The 19,015-nt window shown below is 45.9% G+C and overlaps 1 long non-coding RNA gene across 4 annotated transcripts in view; it reads left to right on the forward strand.

Moving 5' to 3' along the window:
- Positions 1 to 17,387, forward strand: part of LOC103692969 (uncharacterized) — a 78,034-nt gene extending 60,647 nt beyond the window's left edge. For 2 of the 4 annotated variants that reach the window (XR_015624975.1, XR_015624978.1), the window contains exons 5-7: positions 14,095 to 14,721; positions 15,500 to 15,643; positions 16,361 to 16,475. This is a non-coding gene — a long non-coding RNA (uncharacterized LOC103692969). Of the gene's footprint in view, positions 1 to 14,094; positions 14,722 to 15,499; positions 15,644 to 16,360; positions 16,476 to 17,160 lie in introns of those variants that run through there. The other 2 variants (XR_015624977.1, XR_015624974.1) reach the window with 1 other exon arrangement.
- The last annotated feature ends 1,628 nt before the right edge of the window (positions 17,388 to 19,015 follow it).

Below are 19,015 nucleotides of genomic sequence, written 5' to 3' on the forward strand. Positions count from 1 at the left end.
ATGTCGCCTTGTGCCAGATACTGCAAGAGCTCCTTATACATGTGTCTTACTATTCAGAGCCCTGCAGTGTAATAATCACTCTCTCCACTTTTCAAATATCAAAACCAGAAGGCTCACCCAAGGCTATTCAATCTGAGCAGCATGAGGGTTTGATTTCACTAATTAATTTCATTAAAGTTTAATTTAATTTTGACGAATGTGCCATCGAACTGTCCTTTTGAGCTTTGGTTTATCTTCAGTCTAGTGGGGTGCTTCCCATACATATCCCATGAATATCTCAAACTGAATGCCCACCGTAGGCTCTTGTATCCAATTATTTGGTCCCTAATTGGTGGCACTGTCTGGGAAGGTTTAGGAGGCGTGGCCTTACAGGATTTGAGAGCTTAGAGTCTCACCTACTTCCAGTTTGCTCTCTCTCTGCTTTGTGCTTGTGGTTGAAGATGTGAGCTCCCGGCTTCTTGTTTCTGGTGACTTGCCTCCCTCTTGCTCCCTTGCCTTCCCAGCACGATGGAATCTTATCCCTGGGGAACAGTAAGCCAAAACTCTTTCTTCTATAAGTGCTTTTGTTCATGGTGTTTTATTATTACACCAACAGAAAATTAACCCATACATATCCCACGTCTTACCTCTTTCTTTATCCCCTTAATTGACTGTATCCCTTTAAACTCATTTCTCCATTCTATTTCCATTTCTCTGTCCCATTTCCATCCCATTGTGTTTGTACAAGTAAATCAAACTATTCCGGCAACCTCCTCTCTGTTGCCAATTCTGTCTTTACCCTCTGCAATCTGAATTCACTCCACTTCTACTTTAATTTCTCATCCTGCCCCCAGATCATGCTATCCTTATCTTTTTCGAAGGACAACAGGACTTCTCTTCATTGTGGGAAATGTGTTGAACATTTTGTTGTTTTAAGAAGATCGTTTTGGGGGTTGGGGATTTAGCTCAGTGGTAGAGCGCTTGCCTAGGAAGCGCAAGGCCCTGGGTTCGGTCCCCAGCTCCGAAAAAAAAAAAAAAAAAACCAAAAAAAAAAAAAAAAGAAGATCATTTTGTTTGTTTGTTTGTTTGTTTGTTTTTTGGTAGCACTGCCTTAAAAGTTCTAACCAATGATTCTCACCAAGCCTAACCCATGCCATGAAGAAGTAAGTTAGGTGTGCACAGCCCATCCACTCCTGACTCGTCTATGTAGCATGAACTGGGTGACGTTATGATGAGCCACTGCATTCAAAAGTTCTTAGGCTTTTGCAAAGTTCGAGTTAGCTGTAGCCTCGTGACTTTTGCCGGCACTTGGGGAAGAAAATGCAGTTTAGTTTTTTAAGTTAATTTTTAAAAATCTGCGTACAAAGTTACAGCTTTCATGCTTCCTTTGCCTTGGTCGATCTTCCTCCACCCCTACCCTGTCGTCTCCTTGTCCTTGACTTCTCCCTTTTTAGCCTACAGCAGGTCCTTTCCACTCTCACATCGCATACATTCGGTCACCCTCCCTTCTCTTTCTTAAAACTTCTTTTCCTCCATTATGGTTCCCTTTAGAGGAGCATGACCCGTACCTATCTCACTCATATTAATGCACATTCATAAGAATTCGAGGGGCTGGAGAGATGGCTCAGCGGTTAAGAGCCCTGACTGCTCGTCCAGAAGTCCTGAGTTCAATTCCCAGCAACCACATGGTGGCTCACGACCATCTGAAATGGGATCCGATGGCCTCTTCTGGTGTGTCTGAGGACAGCTACAGGGTACTCATATAAATAAAACTTAAAAAAAAAAGAATTCAAAGCTAAGATCTTAATATGAGACAGAATATCTAATATTTATGTTTCTGATGATAGTTATTAATCTTATCAATCTCAGTTTGGGATACCTCACTTAAATCATAATTCTCAGACCCATCCAGTTTCATGAAAATCTCATTTTTCCTTATGGCTTAATAAAAGGCTATTACATATATGTATCACAATTTCATTATCCATTCCTTCTTTGATAGGTATCTTAGTCAGGGTTTCTATCATTGTGATAAAACACCATGGATTGCAACTTGGGAATAAAGGGTTAATGTCAGCTTAGCTTAGCTTCCTCCATGTCTGAGGAAAACAAGGAACCTGGAGACAAGAGCTGAATCAGAGGCCTGGAGGGTGCCGCTCACTGGCTTACTCAGCCTGCTTCCTTATACACCTCAGAGGCAGCTTATTCAAGGGTCGTACCTCCAACAGTGGCCTGGCCCTCTCACATCAATCAAGAAAAGTCCCTGTAGACTTACCCAGAAGCAATCAGGATGGAGGCATTTTCTCAATTGAGCTTCCTCTTCCTGGATAATTCTAGCTTGTGCCAAGCTGACGAAAACTTAGCCAGAACAATGGACGTGTGGGATGATTGCATTTCCTTGCTGTGAATGGAGCAGCCACCAACTGTGGCTATGTAAGAATCTCTGGGGTGGGTAAGCTTTCGGGCATATGCCAGAGAGGGGTTTCACTAGACCCTGTGGTAGTTTTGTGAGCAGTGTCCATCCACACTGATTTCCACAGTGGTTCCAGTTTACACTTTCACTAGTAGGGAATAAGGATGTATTTCCCATACCCACATCCTCACTGGCTTCCCTGTCCTTTTTGATAATTGTAGTTCAAATGAGACTCCGGTTCCCCAAACAGCAGTCCAAATATCCAAAAAAGGGCTCAACACAGACTAGAGGGGGGTTTCTGGTAGTTAGATAAAATCCAGCATTCCTCAGAAACTCGTGAAGCCAGTTTCCCTCTGCCAAAAGGAATCATTTTTCCTTTTCACTGGCGGAAGGGACAAATGGCTCTCCAAGGTGCCTACTAGCACACCAAATAACATGCTGGCCTCCAGGCTCCTGTTATCATGATTTCAAAGTCCATGCTGGGATCCCAGCCCTTCTCCAGCTCATGGGCTTCCCTACCCACAACTACTCATTCTCCTTATAACCCTGCTGTTTTCCCTATCCCCTGCCCCTGTCACATACAAGCACACAGACACAGACACAGACACACAGCACACAGACATAGACACACAGCACACAGACACAGACATAGACACACAGCACACAGACACAGAGACACATACACACAGACACACACACACACACACAGGTGCATAAACCCAGAAACACACACACACAGAGATACAGACACACACACACACACATAGACACTCACACAGACACATATACACAGACACATACACAGATATACACACAGAGATACAAACAGAGACACACACATGACACATACACACAGACACAGAGATAGACACAGACACACAGACACACACACACAGACACACAGACACACATAAAACCACGCAGACATGCACAGGGACATACAGACACAGACACAGACACAGACACAGACACACACACACACACACACGCACACACACTCTGCTCACCCCCACCCCTCTGTTTTGCCCCTGGTTAGGTCCACTCTGTTGGCCATGTCCGGTCCACTTCCTCTCACTACTCTGACACTTCCAGGTGTGACTGTCTGTCTCTGTCTCTGTCTCTGTCTCTCTGTCTGTCTCTGTCTCTGTCTGTCTCTGTCTGTCTCTGTCTCTCTGTCTCTCTGTCTCTGTCTCTGTCTCTCTGTCTCTCTGTCTGTGTCTGTCTGTCTGTCTCTCTCTCTCTCTCTCTCTCTCTCTCTCTCTCTCTCTCTCTCTCTCTCTCTCTCTCTCTCATACCAATAAAAACTCTTCCCTTACCCAGACCAGCAAGTGGCCATGTGGTTGGTTTATGCTAGCCCTTTGATTGACATAATCTAGAATCTCAAAGTCCTTTCAATTTGGATTTTCCTGTTGGCTAAGGATGCTGAACATTAAGAAACAATGCCCAGGAGGCTGGGGATTTAGCTCAGTGGTAGAGCGCTTACCTAGGAAGCGCAAGGCCCTGGGTTCGGTCCCCAGCTCCGGAAAAAAGAACCAAAAAAAAAAAAAAAAAAGAGTGCTGACTGTTCTTCCAAAAGTTTTAGGGGTTGGGGATTTAGCTCAGTGGTAGAGCGCTTGCCTAGCAAGCTCAAGGACCTGGGTTCGGTCCCCAGCTCTGAAAAGAAAAAAGAAAAGAAAAAAAAAAAAGAAAGAAACGATGCCCAACTGTTGACCGTCCTCATTTCCTCTTTTGAGAGCCGTGCATTCAGCTCATTGGTCCGTTCACTGATTGGCAGTCTGTGACCTGTGCGAATGTGTGTGTGTTACCTTTGCAGTTTTTTATGTGTTCTAGATATTAGCTCCCCGTCTGAAGCTGGCAATGTTCTCACACTGTCTGTTCTCTCTGCTGACACCTTCCCTGGTTGGACGGAGAAGTCTTTTAGTGAGTGTCATGTGGGTCCATGTATTTTTTGCCCATGCTCTTGAACCCTGCTCAGGAAGTCTTACCTATTGTCTGTATCACGAAGTGGTTTACCTTCAGATCTTCTAGTGTTCCCAACTTTAAATCAATGTTTTTCGTCCACTTTGTTTCCATTTGATCTTTTGTGCAGGGTGAGAGGTTTGGTTGACATTCTCTCTTCTTTATGTGTGTCTATAATTTCGCCAGCACCATTTGTTGAATGGGTTGTCTCTTTCTCCTCCTTTTTAAAAAGCAAGCTGTCTGCAGCCTGCCCCTTGTTTCTGGGCCCACAATTTTGTTCCGTTGGTCTGCAGGACTGTTTTGGCTGTCACTAAGGGTCTGTATTATAATGGTGGAGCGTGTGGGAGCACTGGCCATGAGCTTTCTTCTTTGTCTTCCTTTGACTGTGTGAGATGTTTTATGTCTCTGTATGAGTTAAAACGCTTCTTTTCTAGTTCTGCAAAGAATGCCACTGTAATTTTGGTGCAGACTGCATTGATTCCACATTACCTCGTTTGACAGAGGTTTTCCCACGCTGAGCTATCAAGCTAAGTATGAAAGGTCTTTCCGATCTCATTCGTCTTCAATCTTCCCGAGAAGCCTTAACTTTTCACCGTAGAGACCCTTTACCTCCTTTGTTAGGTTTATTTTTAGGTATTTAATTGTTTTCGATGCTGTTCTGGATGGTGTAACTTTCTGATTTCTTTCTCAGCAAGTTCGTTATCGGCATTTATGAAAACTACTGATTGTTAATATTGTATCCTGTGATTTTACTGAAAGCGTTCATCAAACTTTACAGTTTTCGATTGAGTTTATGGGGTCTTTCACGTATAAAGCCATGCTGTTTGCTAATGGGTAATTTTACTTCTTCCCTCTGATTTGTGTTTCAGTCTTTAAGTATCTTGCTTGTCCTGCTCTTCTGGCTAAGACTGGAGAGAGCAGGCACACTTATCTTGCTCTAGATTTCAGAGGAAGTTCTCTCAGTTTTCCCTCATTTAGTATAAGGTTGACTGTGGGTTTGTTGTAAACAGCTTAAATACATTGCAGTGTGGTCCATTAATTCTTATCTCTTCAGATGTCTATCATGAGAGCATGTCGAACTTTGTCAGACGTCCTCCCTGCATGTATAGAGACGAACACTGACGTGTTATTTATTGATTGGTCTACCTTGAACCAACCTTGCATCCCTGTGATGAAGTCAGTTTGGCCACCATCTGTATGATCTTGTTAGAGTGTGGGATTTGGTTTGTAAGCATTTTGGTGGGAATTTTCACATCCCCATTCATCTGGGGAATCGGTCTATAGTTTTCTTCCTTTTGGGTCTGTGTCCTTTTCTGGTTTTGATTTTTTTTTTCTTAGTTACTTTCCTACTGCTTCGGTGAGACACTATGACCAAAGTTAACTGGGAGAGGAAAACCGGAAGAACTTTATTTGGCTCATGTATTCTGCACCACAGTCTATGCTGGGACGCCAAGGCATGAACCCAATCCAGGCAAGTGCCCAGCTAGAGGAAGGAGCTGACACAGACAGAGGTCGTGGAGGGGTGCTGCGTACTGCTTCCTCCTCATGGCTTGCTCAGCTTTCGTTTTTTATACACCTTAGGACCACCTACCCGGTGGCACCCCCCCACCCCCCAGTGGGTTGGGCACTGTCCCATCAATCACTAATTAAGGAAATGCTCTTCAGGCTTGCTTGCCTACAGCCTGGTCTTATGGAGGCTTTTTGATTTTCAGTTGAGATGTTTATTTTCCCTCTAAGACGACTTTAGCTTGTGTCAAGATGACAGAGTTGGCCAGGACAATGTTGATGTAACACTGACTTCAGAGAACGAGTCCAGTTTTTCATTTCTTTCTGCGGAACAGTTTGAAAATGGTTGGCGTTGGGTGTTCTGTCAGAGTTTGAGTCAGCAGTGAATTCATCTGGCCTAGGACGTTTTCTTTGTGTGGGGGATTCTTAGTGTCTCTTCCAATCTCACTGCTCGTTATGGGTCTGATGACATCGTCTATGTTGTCAGAATTTAATTTGATGGGTCATAGCAGGTAGAAACTAATCAATTTCTTTTAAGGCCTTCAGCTTTGGGGAACGTACCCAAAGCCTTCCCAGTAAGTTGACTCATCACTGGAGTCTTTATCTTTAATTTAATCAATTTGGGTCGTCTCACCGTTTTGGTTAGCTTATCCAGGCATTTGCTGACTTCCTCAATCTTTTCTAGGAACTAACACTATTGATTAATTTCATGGATTGTTCCGAATCTCACTCCTTTCTCTCCTAATCTCTCGTCATCCTTTCCAGTTTACTGCAAGTTGAGTTTGGCTTTTTCTTGTTTTTCTAGAACCTTGAGGCCCACCAGTAGGTCATCCCTCTGAGATCGCTCCGCCTTTTAAACCACGAGCTTCCTCTTAGGACAGCCTGCACTGTCCATCAGAGGTGCTGCTGGGTTAAGCTCCAGTTCACTGGATTCTAGGAACTTTGAAATGTCCTCCCTGATTTCTTCAATGGCCCGCTTGTTCATTCAAAAGTGGATTGTTCGGTTTCCCAGTACTCGGGTCGTCTCCGAGTCTCTCTTGGTATTGATTTGTGTGTTTAGTGTATTGTGGTCCAATAGGATACACAGTGGCTTCTTTCCTTGCTAAGCCTTGATTTGCACCCTGTAACGCGATCCGTTTTGAAGAAGGTTCCACGTGTAGAAGACTATGTAGTCCCTGTCTGTTAAGTGAGATACCTGTTAGTCCCCTGTTAAGTCCACTGATCTGTGGTATTCTTTAGCTCTAAACTGTCTTTACTAATTCTTAGACTGGAAGACTTATCTAAATAGGATGGGGTGGGGGTAGTGACATCTCCACTCCTCTTGTGTCAGGACCCATGTGTTGTGCTTTCTAATACTAATTTCATAAAATTTGCAGCTCCCAGTCAGTGAATAAACATTCACAAGTCTATATCTTCTTGGTGTACCGCGCTCTGCACTAACACGAAGGGACCCTCTCTCTCTCTGCTCTGACCAGCTTTAGTTTGAAGTCTATGCAATCGGGCAGGAGAACCAGGACACTAGCTTCTCCCCTTCACGGGGCAGGCAGATCGACTGCCAGCATTCGACTTCATTCTTCGGCGTCTTTGGTAGTAACTGTGAGCTTTTCAGGGATTGCAGATAATTGGGTTTTGTTTAAAATCTTTCTTTTCATTTTTTTTCCCGGGGGGTATGTCTATGACATGTGGGTGCATGTGTGACATGGGACAAGTGTGCAGACCAGAGGACACCTTTCAGGAGTCAGTGCTTTCCATCTACAAAGCAGGTTCTATGGATCAAACTCGGGTCATCGGGGTTGGGCAACGAGCACTTTCACCCCACTGAATCACCAAGCTGGCCCCAGATCTTGTTTTACGATCTAGTCGGTCTGCATCCTTTAATTGGTAAATTAACGCCGTTTCCATTTAAGATTACCACAGAGAAGTGCGTGCTATTTCCTGCTTTGATGGCTGTTCATCTGGTTGGGTGACCTGAGGCTGGCTCCCCGTCTCTTCCTTGCTTAGGATCATTCCCTTGTAGGGCATAATCGGCTCCCTTTGGCGGTCTTCCAGGGCCATAGATCATATGAAATATATTCTTTCCTGATTTCTTTTTTTTTTTTTCTTTTTTTCGGAGCTGGGGACCGAACCCAGGGCCTTGCACTTCCTAGGTAAGCGCTCTACCACTGAGCTAAATCCCCAGCCCCCTTTCCTGATTTCTTAAGAGTGGAACGATCTAACAGATGGTCTGATATCCTCCTCGTGGCTCTCCCTTTGTATGTGAGTTTTGTTTTTTTCCCTCACAGCTTTTAGCGTAGCCCCTTTGCTTTGCACTGTTGACATCTCGACTATGATACATAATGGAGTCTTCTCCAATCCTATCTGCCTGGAGTTCTAAGGGTCTCGTATCACTTAGGGCTAGACCCTCCCCTTTTTCACCAGCACTGGGAAATTCTCGGATATAATTTTATCGACTAAATTCTTTTTATACTTTATCTTGGCTCCTCCTCCTCCTTACCCATGGATTCCTTCTGACACCTTTTTAAAGTTAAATTTTATCTTATGTATATGGGTGTACCGCCTGTTTGCAGGTCTGCATACCTTGTGTATTCCTGGTGCCCTTGAAGGCCAAAACGGAATGTCTGCTCCCCTGGAACTGGAGTTGTGAGCCACCATGTGGTTGCTGGGAATCGAACTCAGGTCCTCTGGAAGAGCACCCAGTGTTCTTACCTCCTCAGCTGTCTCTCCAGCCCCTTCGGCCTCTTGAACATACCTCAGAGCTCTTCTTCTATTCAACTAGGCCTTTTTGTTGATTATGCATTGCTGATGGCTTAATTCTTTCTTTCTTTTATTCAGTTCTAGAATGGTTGTGTTTTTGTTTTTGTTTTTGTTTTTTTGTTTTTTGTTTTTTGTTTTTTTTTTGTTGTTGTTGTTGTTGGTTTTTTTTTTTTTTTTTGGTCTTCAAACCTCCTTGCTGTTGTTTTTTTTTCCCCCTCCATGTTTTAAAATCTTTACTTAAGTTACCGTTTCATCCACCTTGACGTCTTTCTCATGAAGGCTGTAGATTGATTTTGCAACTTCCTTATTTAGGTCCCGAATTGATTTTCTCACCCCACCCTACCCTCATCCCCCCACACACCTTAAACCAAACTTGGAAGTTGGTGGAGAGTGTGGCTAGTCTCAGTGAGTCAAGCATGTTAAAGCAGCAAATCCCACCAGAGGGAAGGTTTCTGTGGTTGAAGACCCCAGTGCTATTAAGGGTTTTTCCTGACAACTTGACGTAAGTTCAGGTCCTCTGGGAAGAAGGAACTTCCACTGAGGAACTGCCTCCAGCAGACCTGTAGGCAAACCTGTGGGGCATTTCTTGATCATTGATTAGTGTGGGAGAGCCCCGCCCATTGTGTAGGGTGCCACCTCTGGGCAGGGGGTCCTTGGAGTGTAGCCAAACGTGAGTCCAAGCGTAAGCTAGTAAGCTAGTTTCTTTCTACTCCAGCTCCAGTTCCTGCCCCGAGTTCCATCAACGGTGGTCTGTGATTGGATGTGTGAACCAAACAAACCCTCTCCTGCCAGTGCTGCTTTTGGCTGTGGTATCTGTGACAGCAAAAGAAAGTGGGCCTGGAGAGCTACTTTCTGCCAGACTCCCCAGTGTCTGATTTCTGAGGCCGATACTTTGGGGCTCTGTGGGATCGTTTTATCTCCACAGGGTTTCTTTGCCCGAGACGTTGAGGTCCTAGGAAGGGCTCACCCACCTTTCCTCAGTGCCTCAGGACACTGTAGGAAATGCCGTTACACACACAGCTAGGATCCCAGCGTGGGCACGTGGGTGGAGTGGAGGTGTAATGTGTTACAAGCTATGGAGACTCTCCCAGCCTCAGACTCCTAACACAGTTCTGCAGTCCCCACTCTGTGTGCTGTTGGGGATCTGCTGTCATCAAGGTGATACCTCAAGTTCCAAGTTCTATTGCCCCCCTCCTCCCTCCCTCTCTCCTGTGCCTCCGATCCCTGATCCCCTTGCTCTTCTGGGCAGTGGTGGAGGTGAAGGAGAGGTGGGCATTGCACATCCTTTAGCTGCAGACTCCCATGCCCCTTTCCTGTGCCTCAGTCTTCTGTCTGTCCAGACAGACTGAATTCTGTCCAGTTTGGGTTTCCAGTAGCAGACACTGTTCTTCCTACTGGGCTTTTATGGTCACCTGTGTTCAGAGTCTTTGAACAAGCTTCTCTTGGGGGGGACCCAGGTCAGCGTGAGCCTCTTAACGTGGCTGGAGGCGCTAGCTGGCCTTTGTGGGGAAAATTCCTCCTAGCCTTCTTCCTGTTTTCAGTTACTGTTTTCCTCACTTCTCTCTTGGTGGCTTTTCAGCATGACTTTCTTACATCTGATCCCACGGGGGTGGTGGGGTGGGAGGGTGGCTTCTAATGACTACCCCGACACCACCTTAAAGCACTGACAGTCTGGTTTGGCTTTGTTTTGTTTGCTTGTTTGTTTTGGGTCAGGGTCTCACTGTGTATCTTGGCTGTTTCAGAACTCTCTAAGTAGAACAGGCCGGCCTCTAATTCACAGAGATCTGCCTGCCTCAGTCACCGGACAGCAAAGATCTGACCAGCTAACAAGTCTGTTCTTAGGGATAGGAACTATTTAATTTAAAAGGCAGATGTCTGGAGTGACAGTGTCTGCTAACCCTCTCTTCAATGCTGTTTACTGGCAGTAGGTTGTGGGGGTGGACGAAGGACTGAATAAACAGGGACAGTGCAGTCTCTTTTTCTGAGTTCAATCTGTAGACCTGCAATTTAGTGATTCACGTCTGGCTTTTTGCATTCAGCCAGCATCCTGTCTTTCAGTGCTCATCATAAGCAAATGTAAGATAAAATATTTTCTGGGTTACTCCCAATCAGGGTTTCTCCACTTCGTGGTAGTTCTCCCCCAGCCCCCAGGGAAGTTCTCTGATCTATTGGGTAATGAAAAGAAAACTTAATAAAAACTACTCTGGCTCACCCTCTCTCACTGAAGGAAGTAGTTTTGAGGCTGCTGTCTCTGATGCCCAAGGAGACGAATGAAGTTCATTTTAGCTGATTAAAAAAAAAAACAAAAAAACTCTAGGGGTTGGGGATTTAGCTCAGTGGTAGAGCGCTTGCCTAGCAAGCGCAAGGCCCTGGGTTCGCTCCCCAGCTCTGAAAAAAAACAAAACTCTAAAATTCTTCTCCGTTTTATTTTGTAGAATAAGTAATAGCTTTTGAAGAGCAAGGAAGAAAATTGTCTTTTTTGCATTCAATTTTAAGGTGGATTATAATGTTAACATCTGCACTGTAAGTATATTATGCTTTCCCACAATAACTTAAGCTTAGTGTATACGCTGGGCTGACAACCTTTTATTGTGCAGATAACATTGTAACGGCAAGAGCAGAAATCAAACGAGAGAAAGAAAAGACCCTCTCTGATCTGCCGCTTTAGTAAATGGTTCTTGATGTTTCTTTCTAGCTCCTGTCAATCTGGCTGTCTAATTCTCAGATGGCTACAATCTTTCACACCAGTCTGTCTGCAAGGCGAAGGTTGCTACTGGTGTTTTGTAGACCTTCCCTTAGCCGCTTCTGAACTCTTAAACGCCAAGACATTTTGTTAGGAGGTTGCCAGATGGTGATGGGTTTCTTAAGAAAAAAAAGTGCCTTAAGCTCTGCGGTCAAAGGTTTCAGTTGTCAGCGTCAGTGTTACCACAGAGCACTGTTGGACTGCACTTTTATCGCCTCAACAGCAGCCGGCCAGGGACCAAAGAGAAAAAGCATCCGAGGACACAGGATTCTGCTGGGGTCCACGGGAGCTGAGAAGACCGAAAGACTCCCTTTTCCTGTTCTTAAAAAAAAAAAAGAACAAAGGGAAAGATTTTCAGTGCTGCTTGATTGTACGTGAGGTGGCCTTCCAGAGGTGACGAGTCCAGCTGGACATCTAAGATTGCCGGCAGCCAGTCTTGGAAAGTCATCTTCTCACGTGTGGATCCCTCCTCTCAGATGGCTACAGGCTGACACAAACTAACCAGCACTCGGTTGGCACAGGCATTGTGATAGGGGCTGGGATCTCCATATGTCCCCAGCTTGCAAAGCTCTGCTCTGAGGAATCCACCAGCCTAGCGGAGGATCTCACAGCATGGTATAAGAGCCAGAGTGCAAGGGACTAAAGTTCACAAGGAGGTCTGTGATCCGGGCACGAAAGCATCTTCAAGAAGTTCAGGCAGACTCATCAGAAAGAATAATCTTGACTAGGTTATGGTTGCTATGTGGCTGTTATGTGCTAGGTCCAGATGCTAGTAAAAAAGTGTCCCTGTGAGGTCTGGACTTAGATTAACATGTGGGTAGGCATCAGTCTAGGGACAGCATGGGATTTGGTACTGAGCAGTCAGTCACCCAGTTGGTGGTGAATAGAGAATAGGGTTAGCAAAGAGGACACATGGAGGGACCCATGGCTCTAGCCATATAGGTAACAGAGGATGGCCTTGTTTGGTTTCAATGGGCAGAGAGGCCCTTGGTCCTGTGAAGGCTCGATGCCCCATTGTAGGGGAATGTCAGGGTAGGGAGATGGGAGTGGGTGGGTGGGAGGGGGAGCACCCTCATAGAGGCAGGGGGAAGGGAGGGGACTGGAAAGGAGATAACATTCGAAATGTAAATACATAAAAATCCAGAAAGGGGGGGCAGCAGGGAAGGCAAGCTGTGAAACCTCAAAACCCCCAGCTTTCTGGGGGAAAGAGAAGAAAATAAAGGTGGTGACATTTTAAGCTGGAAAAGAAGAAAGAAAAAGAGAGGGAAAAAAGAGGCTAGGGTTAGTACCTGGTTGATTCCAAAGCCCGGGCACTGGCCTTGCGTCATCCTGTCTACTGTCCTGGCGTCATGCCAGCAAGTGAGGAAGATGCCGGGAGGAGGTACCAGGCCTGTAGAACAGCACGTGGGGAGCTTTCCGGTGGAAGAGAACTGGCAGTGAGTGAGGAGGCCAAGGGAGGCTCTCTCCCCATTGTCTTAAGTACTATTGGTGGAATGCAGAGGCATTTCAAGGGAACCGAACTGTCGGATCTTCTGGGCTGTGTTTGTTAGGTGTGAACAAAACCAAAACCAAACACAAACCAAAATAAGACACCCAAACCAATTCTTATTCTCAGTGGCAGTTGGAAGACTTGCTATCCATGCACAGTGCCTGGCCCTCCGCTGTCCCGTCCCAAGAACTACTCCCTTGGCTTAACCTTTGGGAAATGGGGCTGCGATTTGCCTAGATTTACTATCACCCAACACGATGGACTGCCTGGGACACGGGCTCTTGGCATCGGTTGACCAAAATTAAGCGGCGAGATGTACAGGCCAGGCACGGTGCCTTCCACTCTTGAAGAAATGGGTTCGATATTCAGATCTGTGTTTATTTTATTTCAGTAAGCTGAGGAAAAGTGACAGGGTTGGTCTCAAAGAACCGGACAAAGGATGGTGTGGCCATATGGATTCCAAGCCCCATGGAGAAAAAAGGGAGAAGAGAAGCAGTAGATAGTGAAGGTTGGACAACAGCCGGCAGGAGTCCCTGTGGTGGGAATCTCTGTGGGATTCTTTCCTTCACAGCACACCAGCCCCTGTAGAGAGGGGCTTTGTTTCCAGTCAGGGCTTGAGGAGTTGGTTACACAGAGTTTTGTTTTCAGAAGCCTGTGTGTGAGCTGAGGTTGGTGACTCCACCGTCTCTGAGTGGAAACAGCTACAACACTCATGTGCCCCTAATTATCCCCGAGGATATAAAACATCTAGTACCTTGCAAGGCCTTTTTTTCTCTCTAGGACACAAATTCCTCTTTCCTCCCTCTTCAATAAACCAAGTTGTGATTAAAACCTTAGGGAGGAAAAAGGGCGCCACCGAGCATGTCCTCCACAACCCTCCCAACGTGGCCACTGAGTCACAAGAAAAACATTCAGGATGAGAGACCTCGGGGCCCCTGGAGGCAGGGGTGGATCCGACTATTGATAAGCTTCTTCTCTCTATTTAGAAACTTGCTTTTTCCCAGAGAGGTCCTTTAAAAGTGTTGGACCACTGACTGCAGTTCCGTTCACGGCCACAGACAGTGGCTGGGGTGGTTGGCAGGAGAGACACGTGAAGGACTGATTTGCCTTTCCATGACACGCAGGCGGGTGGCACGGTGCCCAGGACTGCAGTACAAAGGCCACCCCTAGATCAGGTAAGGCCCCATCTGAGCACAGAAAATACATATTTGAGAAACGTCAGCACCAAGGATGTCATTTTTTCTGTTCCAGGATATTCGTTTGAAAAAACGGGAACAATAATAAAACATAACACAGTGACTCCTGGGCCTGGACTATTTTGCCATGTGACCACACTGACCAAGAAACAGAAGAAGGGGCAACACAGCTAAAGCGTTATAAAAAAAAACAACGTGAAGTGCTAAACGTGTTCCCTTCCATTTTGAAAGAGGCTCCATCCTTCTCGGCTGAGCGTACCAAAGACTAAGCGTGCGGGTGCCCGAGAGTATAAACATTGCTCACAGCCTTGCGCCCCAGAGAAGCAAGAAACATTTTTTCTAAAGTTTGAAGTCTCTGCCCAAACACAGTTTGCAATGTTTTGGGAGTAGGATCCAAGTTCTGTTGAATGCTTATGAGACATTTTGCTTATTAAATAATCTTCTGAAATCTGCCAGGTTTCAATGACTCATGGATTCATGCAAACGAATGCATGGCAGTTTGGATTATGGAATCCGAGGGAAGAGAATCCTCAAATGTGCACTTTACAGGGAGGAGACCGGCTGCCAGGACACTGGAAATGATTTGCCCGGACCACGCCCTGGGAAGTGCCCATGTTTGGAAAGCCGGGCCGGAACCCCAAACCTCCGAGCTCAGGACTCTTTCTTCTGAACCCAGTTTTCCGTGGGTATTCTGGTCTCATGGCTCTATTTCCAAAACAAAACTCTAGAAAGAAATCAGAAATGACCTGCCCCCACCCCCGTACCCACCCCCGCCTCCCGCTGCCCATCACCCCCTCCCCCCTCCCGCCCCCCCGTGATTTTAAGATGAGAAAAATGTTTAGAACCGCAAAGCTGTGTGCCTCCAAGGAACGCACGACATGCCGTAAAACGCACAACGCAAAGCATGTTATTCTTTACAGCCATCTTGGCGATGCTGTTAGTGACACCAGACAGGGAGATGAACATGTGAGAGGCTTGCTCAAGGTTCCTAGAAACCAAAAGTGGGACTGACCGGATGGCTGGGCTTCCAATCTCGGAACGTTGTAGTACAACATGACCCTAGACAAGTGTTTTTAAAGATGAGTAACTTCTGCCATGGAGACGGGACTTTCCCCAGTCCCATCCTCTGTCCCCCGTGAAGAATGCTGTCTCCCACCATCCCCTCGTGTAGCACGCTGCGGGCCATCAGCAAGAAGGGCTTGTTCTACGAATGCCCGTGTGTGGATTGTCTGAGTGTCGGCAACAGCTGTGATAACAGCAAGAGGATTTTTATTAAGCACACATTTCTAGGTTCTACCCTAGGTTCTTTACGAGTACTAACTAATTTGATTTTCTTAGCAAGCATATTGTTATCTCAAATTTACACATGACGGACTTGAGGCACAGGGAGTCCGGGCAACACAGATAACAATGGCTAAGGAATAATATTTACATTTTTTTCTTTTTCTTTTTCTTTACAGTGGGGGCCAGTGAGAAGTCTCTCTGGGTAAGGACGCATGCCAGCAAGCTATGACCTGGGCTTGATGTCTGGAACCCACACAGTAGAAGGAGAGAACTGACTCTCACAGGCTGCCCCCCTGATCTCAAGAGGCTGTGGCATGCAGGTACCCCTCCCCCCACATAAACGTATTCATGTAAAAAATAGAAAATGTTTTCAGTGATTTTTTTTTGTATGCTAGTGTGAGGCCTTTGTCCCCCCATCTCTCTCTCTCTCTTTTTTTTTTTTTTTGGTTCTTTTTTTTTCGGAGCTGGGGACCGAACCCAGGGCCTTGCGCTTCCTAGGCAAGTGCTCTACCACTGAGCTAAATCCCCAACCCCTGTCCCCCCATCTCTTAACCTTAGCTGCACACACCTAGAGCAGCTAGTTTAAGCCCCTTGCTCCCACAGTTCACCCTAGCTCTATGTATTTTGCGGTCCTGTCCGCACACCCTGTTGTGTACGCAAAGACTTAGGTATCCTTTCTCTACCCAAACTATACTCTTTTTAATAAGTTGTTATCACTCTTGTACACAAGCATAAGCTGTGCTAGCCCTTCAAGACAGTTGAACTCGTTTGAAGAAAAAATAGGAAACAACCCCCTCCCCCACCTGCACACACACACATCCTGATCTTCCCTTTATTCCAATGTGTTTATACAGACCAGACCAGGTCCAAGTGAACAGAGGGCAGACTGAAGCAAAGGGAGGGTGGTGGGGTCACCAAGGCTGTGTGTGTCACAGTTTGGGCGAAGCTGGAAAAGTGCACTCTTGGGGCAATTCACCAGATTGAATTTACACCCCATTCCGGAGTCATCTCTAACAAAACAACCCACCTTCCCACAGGTTTCCGAAATGACCCCCAGCTGTGAACTCAATGATAGGTTTGGAACTGGGTTACCACAGAATAGAACATCCTTGACTCAACGCGCTTCAATAAAAATAATGAAAAATGCTTAAATGTGTGCCTTTCCGTACACAAGGGGACGGTGTGTCTACCTAGACCTGAGACAAAACCAAGCACTGGTATAACAAGTGTTTGGGTGCAGAATGTCTCAGGCAGGAGAAACGGTCACAGTGGCTAATGTATGTTTGATATTACAACCAGAAGGGTTAAACCCCCTGCTCGGGTCCATGTGGTTTCCTCCTCATGAATTAATCAGGAAAGTATGTCCGTTTCATAATGTTCCTCACACACCTGGCTCTCAGCGAGCTCTGTCTCCACTTGTCTGCAGACAGACCTCTCCGTAGTTTGTTGACCTGGAGCCATGAGCCCTCCCGATGAGAGAGCGTTGGCTCAGGAGGTCAGATGTGAGAGTTCTGTTTGGCTTGACAAAGCCATGCCTGCCTTTTCTGTCATGTGACTTTTATCTTCTGGTTGAGAACGTCGTTCTCACACCCTCCCCTGCTTTTGCTCAGGGTTGCTGTTGCTATCTGAGGACTTAATTCTTCAGGTGAAGAGAGCGGGATGGAGCTTGGAGGGCAGGTGATGATCGCACCCCTGCTGTGTGTTAACCCCCCCCCCAGTCATTCCATGGGGGATAGTGTGGCGGGCTTGTCTCCAGGAGGACAAGGGGTTACTCTTGCTTTGTAGAACGGCTGTAAGTGCTGACTAACACCTCAGTTCCGTTCTTCTCTCCATATAGGAATTCTGGGACTCAACTGGATTCTGTCAGAGAGGAAGGGATGTGCTGAGCTCTGCAAACCTCCTTCCGCTATTGACAGCGGAGCCTGCTGGTGAGGGACGGGTGACCTTCACCTGCTCTGCCTTAGTCAATAACAACCCAGAGACAAACAGTCGCTTCATCTACAACAACCACTTAATTTTGTGCCCCACTCTATTTACAGTCAGAAAAAAGAAAAGCAAACCAAATTCTGTGATATGTATTTTTTTTTCTTCAGTCAAGGATGTACCACAAATGTCAACAAAGTGTCCTTTTGGTCAATACTTGCTAGGGAAAGTACAGTGTGTTCTTGGGATGATTATGGTACACAAGGCTTCTCACAAACTAATGAAAACATCGAACTTGTTACATATTTATACACAAGTACTTTGGGATGTTGTAGGAAGGCGAACTCCACAGATCTACATTCTAATAAAGCCCCATTCACACATAAACACATACACACATAACTTTTTTGTATTTACATCAGCCATGGGTGGAATTTTCTGCCCAGTCCTGGGGGTGGGGGCAGCTTTAAATATTTCATGGGAAAATAAGAGTGCTTCTTTACTCCCTTAAGACGAAACGGAATGGATAAATAATGCATATGTCTGAGGCCAGTTTTAAAAACCTCGTGATTTGTACTGACTGAGGGGAACCAACCGACACGTGAAGCCAGAAACTATGAAAATTGAAAGGGAAATAGGTGGAAAATTCCACAAGCCTAAATCCCAGCTCCCAGGACGGCAGGATTGTCACCTGAGAGGCATCTGCTGAATTTTTGGCAGCCTTGCATTACCTTGCTTTGAAGACAGAGTGTAATATCAAGGGCTTCCAGAAGGAGACTGAATTATATTTGCTGGGAGACTTCTTGGTACCATCAATTTATCTAAATCTAAGTGAACAGCCAATATCGAGAAAGACGTCAACCCCGGAAGCTTCCCCTAGTGGACAGTATTAACTGGGGACAAGCAGCTAAGGTGCCCATTTGACATAATCAAAGTGGACCTGGGCTGTCAGGTTCTCCCAGCATCCTTCAGTCCCTACTCCTCAGGGTATAGTTGACAAACCCCCACGACCTCTACTCTGAAAGGTCCAGCCCAGGGGCTGGGCTGCCTACCCCCCAGAAGCTCTTCTCTGTGTAGCCCAGACTTTAGCTTTCCAGCTGCTGCTCTTGGTTTCCTTTTCCCCCCTCTCCCTACATGGTACAGGGTCATGAACTCTATGGACTCTCCCAGATGCCTCTCCCACATATCTATAATAATTTTTTCCTCCACCATACCTAGGAGCAGTCACAGTCTGTTCTTTCCTATTCTTTTTTTTTTTTCATTCAGAGAGCACTGTCTTTTGGTGGGGAGGGGAAACCTACCCTCAAATCTGCATTACAGAGTTCTTGTAACCATGGGTCCAGGCAGACAGATTGTTACTGCAAAGGCTTTCTGCGCTAGTTTGTACACCACCTGAGGAATACAGGGGAAGGTTCACCTACAGTAGAAGTTGGGACTTCCCACAGCGGGAACAATGTCAGGCATTGTAATAAATGTGTCCTTCGGACCTTCATCAAGTGCAGAAACATTTCATGTATGAGGAGGGTGGGGCCGATAAACTCTCAGAGAGGTGAGTTCAGTTACCTTGACTGCCACAATGTGTTACTTTCTAGGCATAAGAAACATTCTATCTGAGTCTTTTCTATTCTAGGGAATGAATACTTTAAAACCAGTGTTTAAAACAAGTATTTTTACAAGTCTTTTCTTTTACACTCCTACCCCACACTGGGAAAACATTTCTGTAAATGTTTTATCCTTCTTCCCCACCCAGTAAAGATTTTGTGCCTGCT

Source organism: Rattus norvegicus, chromosome 7 (genome assembly GCF_021556685.1).
Source record: "Rattus norvegicus strain SHRSP/BbbUtx chromosome 7, alternate assembly SHRSP_T2T, whole genome shotgun sequence".
Lineage (NCBI taxonomy): Eukaryota > Metazoa > Chordata > Mammalia > Rodentia > Muridae > Rattus > Rattus norvegicus.